The sequence below is a fragment of the Varroa destructor genome, unplaced genomic scaffold, assembly GCF_002443255.2.
Source record: "Varroa destructor unplaced genomic scaffold, Vdes_3.0 BEIS01000002.1, whole genome shotgun sequence".
Taxonomy (NCBI): Eukaryota; Metazoa; Arthropoda; class Arachnida; order Mesostigmata; family Varroidae; genus Varroa; species Varroa destructor.
The window spans coordinates 29,835,522-29,840,728 of NW_019211455.1; the positions used below are offsets into that span (position 1 = coordinate 29,835,522).

Genomic DNA, 5,207 nt, shown 5'->3' on the forward strand with positions numbered 1-5,207 from the left:
TTTTTATATTTCTGCGATGAAAATTCTTGTGTAGCTAAACCTCACTAAACTAATTATATTAAAGATTTTTGTATATTAAAGAGTAAACCACGCTAAAAATATGGCTTAATGTAAGATATGCATATTACGTTTAAACTGGACCACGTCTGCTAGCATCGACGCACGTACGTATATATCTACATGCAACCCCAGAGTTATAATTTTCTATATGATTTTTTAGTTCAGTACTTTTATTCAGATAAAGTGATATGGAAAAGGAACTGAAATATAAAATACAAGTACGTAGGCGTCCTGTTAAGATGTCCTTGAGACGTATTTTGAATACGTTGAATAATTTCGCGACCCTGCGCGTAACGCAAGGATGAAAGTGACAATAACGACCCCTTCAAGGATCATAGCGATGCGTGTCATTCCTTGCCCAATGATAGCAGAATGGAGACGTATGAGTTCCCACATTCCTTATATTAAACAGTGGCAAATACTTCGTCCTAGAGCATTTCTTCATTTAGTTCTAATTTGCAAATAGCGAGATCGACTACCCGATCTGATACGAAATTTGTTATCTATCCGTCTAGAGCTGTGCATTAACGCTGTGCTCGGACTTGTTATGATCAACGGCTAAGACACTTACTCGCAGTGAAGTTTTGAAGTAGTTCCGCAATTAGGATAGTCTAATAACGAAAACAACTCTCACACAACAACAGGTTTCAATGAAAGTCTAACACATCGCATCATAGTCGGTGAAAATACCTTGAATTTCAGCCTGATGGATGTGATGAAACATGTCAAGGTTGCCGGTTGGGCATCATGTTAGCGAGCCCCATTCGGCGTTGGTTGTTGTTCAGTACATACAGAACGTCCCAGTCCCCATCGCTGATATAGTCGTGACCGTTACCGATCTGAGGATCGTTAGTGTGTACATGTGCTCATACATCTGAAAAGTTATTCGTCATAGGAGCACATTGTCACATACTAAATGATATGACCAACATCGCGTCTTCGAGTAGAAATTATACCGCTCAGAATATTAATTGCATTACATTGCACGGGGACCAGCGCTAACCTATGCAGAAGCGCATAATGTGCAGGCAATCAGGTTAACCTGGCTGTTTAGACTGCATCAGTCTCGTTCGAGCCACGTCAAGCACGTTTATTATACATTTTCGTTCGAATAGAGGGCGCTAGCCGTATCGGCATGATCATTAAGAGTTGTTAATTACATGAAACAGCTTCTTCATTGGTTTTCTGCACTGTATGATGCAATATCATTCCGATAGAATAAACAAAGCCACTCCGAAAACTTACTATACGTTCCCTTTGCCTATATATATCCCTCCTAAAAACGTCTTTCGCTTCTTCATAAAATGATAGTAAACTCTGCCTATTCGTAACGATAGTAAATCATTTGGATAGCAGTATACCAATGGGCCTATAATACCAATTTGGATTGATTACATAACTCTACATAGACATGTAGGTTAACTGAAATTTTAGAATTCGAAATCGAATAGTGCTATATTGTGTATATTGCTCGTCAACGAGTCTGACCTTCTATATTGTTAGTATAGCTGCGATGATTTAATCTCTTCAAGTTTCTTAGAAACTTCCAGTGTTAACCATGACGCACCCCTCTTTGTTTCTTTCTCAGGTAACTTTCAGGAGTAACCAGGAGTATATAATACCAAAGCTATTATTATGGTGGATGATCGAATCAAAGTCCCCTTTGATTTTAACTTAAATGTAACCTAACTACTTTCCCATCACGGCACCAATGGGAAAGCCTACGAACCCATGGAAATACACTTTCAAGGATGATTGGGCATGCCAAACGTAGCGCTGTGTATCTTGCCCTGAGCCCGCTGCTTTTTATTGATGGTGGCTTACACTAACGAAGCAGAGAATAACGGATTACGTATTAGAGCTGTATCTTATGTTCACTTGCTCCCTACTCGCTGACTGTTAAGTCACCCTAGCTTGTAAACATAAGCAGGACAATTCTTGTACGAGATATACGTTTAGGCAGACGCAAAGCAGCACATATGCAGTACGTGCTAGGATACGTCGAAATATGTTTAGCGAAGTGTCTGGTCATTCTATCCACAGAATGTGGCCATTAGTTGAGGCTAACCACCCTATGATGTTGCAGTTTACAATATTGCACTCGTAAAGACGAGCCTGCGTGCTTTCAAAGGTATCACATTTACATAGACGTGCTTCCTGGCTCGCTAAGTGGCACTAATCTCAAAAATAAGTTCCACAGTGTGATCCAGTTATTATACATAAGTTTTAACTTTATGGAGCAGACGATTAACAAATTCCTAGTTAGACAAATCGGAGTCTGAGAGATTAAGTAACATAGTTGACAATCTGGTTGGAATCTGTATCGTACCCCAGGATAACTAGCCGCAAGCGGCAATGACTGTATCCTTAAACAAAGCGGAGCGTGCCAAAACAAAAGGCCATTTCTCATCCGCTCTATCGCAGTGACCGTTCGAAGATTTCGTAATAAAGTAGCAGACACTCGACGTCCACATAGAAGCGTTCGCTGCTAAAAGGAGAAGAACAATCAGCAGCAGCAAGAGAATAGTCGACTATAACGATTCCCAATCCAAAAGAAACACTGCATTGGGTCAATACACTCTAAAAAACATCTGAATACTTATCCATTGCACGATCCACTATGTATTCGCTCTGCAGGCAGGTACATCGCACCTAAGTGTCCATATTCTGATATATATATTACCTATGCTTCGTTCGCCAGAAAAGTTATATAATGCTTTATTAGCTAGTTTTCATCTTTACCTAGCTAAGTTACTCAGAAAGAAAAAAGAAATCATTACAATTTTAATCCATCTCTCCAATATAAGCCCTGGATTGAATGATACCAATGCGGTCGAATGATTCCGCTTTCCTTTGGCCATAGTTTACAATACACAATGCGGTTTTCTGCCCAGCGTCGATAGCTTGCGTTACGCGGCAGCCCCGTATGATTCAATGAGGGGATTCAAAAATTCTATATAGCTCAATACAGCATCGAGGATGGCGGCGATGAACCAGTAAACGGCGTCTATCCACTGGATAACCAAAGGGAAAGAAAATTCCACTTGACACCAGAATGAAAAGCCCAGGCCAACAGGCCCGATCGTGCAAGAACAAGCGGTTTCATTTAACTATGTTATAAGTAGTAAGTAAGGCTGTCCTACGATAATTCATAGCCGCGTTATGTTCGTTTGTTTTAGACAAGCCTGCCTCTTCAGTGGCTTACGTTCATCTTTTAGACCTTTCGTACGCGTCCTTTGTTCCGGCATCGTGCGAAGCCCACGCTTCTTTGCGCCGAGCAACATTGAATGACTAATCTCACCGAATGATGAGGGCAAGCTGCTAAAGAATGTTTACTTCTGAGACCGCGCCCTATCTATACAGGTAGTATATAAACAGACTAAAGTATTTATTTTTACGGTAGTCTTTACAGCAGGGACGGTCAACGTCATTTTTTAAGGTTAGAGACACTAGAGTATGGCCTCTGTAGTGACAGGATGAAGGCGTGTGACTCGCTAAGTAGTTCGATTAAACAACAGATCGCATACAGCAGCTGTAGTACAATACAAAAAACCTGTGTTGATTGAGAAAGAGTAATAACATCACTGGCTCTTACTCACTCGCTGACATAATCTTATCCATATACAATAGATGATATTCACAGCCATTGGAAATATGGTCAGTCCACTTCTGTTAGTGTTGGATTGAACCTTCTTTTACGCTGTCCTGAGCCACTCCGCTATGTTAAACCATCCTTGATCTCTTCGTGTCTTCTTTGGCTTCTCTTTCAGTGTGATCCAATCATCCAGCGTAGACGCGTTCTTCTGTCCTTAGGCGGCCTAACCCAGCACGGACTGTTCATTCCCTCTGTTTTATATATTATAATCAGAATTAGATACGACGACCCAATTTAAAGACCAATTTTACCTCTCAACCATAGCAATTCGGCTACTTCTTTTAGCTTCAGCGTCTATCGAAACCCGTTCGTCAAAAATACACCATAATAATCATATTGATAGTGTTTGTAGCGCTTTTAGTACGTTCGCTTCTCTTTAGCCAGGCGCTATTACGGGCCACTTGCCGCAAGACCTTCGGATCATGCTGCCGTCCCTGCTCGTGCTATCCGGAGCATCTCCGTAGTTCTAACTATGAGTTTATGGGCTTCTTAGGCAAAACTCAAGTGGCCTAGTTCTTCGTTGTCTAGTGAGGCCTAAGCGGGTAGGGGCCTGACGGTATAGGCCTACATTGATTCGAACGTAAAGCATCTCCGGTCTGTAGTGCCTTGTTAACACTACAGTTCCGAGATGAGATTAATGCGGCTTTCCTGCGCATGACCCCGCGCACGACTCTGTGTATGACCAAACAAACTAGCAAAAAACGCTAATTAGTGATAGCGTCTTTGATTTTAATTCCGCAGCCTCAGTATCAATGAATCTTTAAACCAGCGCTTTGTTACTAATCATCTTTTCTACTATCATGTTGCATGCCAATAAATAGTACCGTTAGTTAAGTGTGCTTTGTAATTGATACATTAGCTTAATTTACGGTTCGGGCATTTTGAATAGTGAATAAAGTTTGAAATGCACTGTTATATTAGTTTGCAGCTTGCGATAGAGGTACTGTTTTGGAAACGCTATTTAAATTCAAAGGAATTTGTCTAAGATAAATGTTCCACATGGAAAAAGGCACTATGTGCTTAGTCGAGCCTGAAACGCTGCCGACACAACCCGGAACATTTAGCTTGTGTTTGGTAACGGCGCTATCGCTAAGAGGATTGGTCGAGAGTGGTTTGTCAAACCTGAAAACGGTGTTCCGGACATAGGAGATATCTCCGCGCTGGCCGACTATCCGATATTGATGACGATCATCTGAAGGCACCTCCGCAGAAATAGCGGCCGACAAACAAGTCAGGAATCAACCGAAAATGCGGATCACAGGACCGTTGTTAACTACCTCAGTTCTTTGGGTTCACACAAAAATTTGGAACTCGGTTACCTCATGAATTCTCTGCATCCAACAATAAATTACGGCTTAGCGTCGCATCTTAGTATATGGTCATAATAACCGATTTTGTCAGAACTGTCATCGGCAGTGGGAAATAATGCCTGTACGTCAATATAGACCAACTGAAGAACCAGTGAAAATATTAAAACTGTCGTGAATTATAA

At 41.2% G+C, this 5,207-nt stretch overlaps 1 protein-coding gene across 2 annotated transcripts in view; it reads right to left on the minus strand.

Moving 5' to 3' along the window:
- LOC111245911 (inactive phospholipase C-like protein 1) overlaps positions 1 to 5,207 on the minus strand; it is a 133,745-nt gene that overhangs the window by 102,372 nt on the left and 26,166 nt on the right. The gene's annotated exons all lie outside the window — the stretch shown is intronic.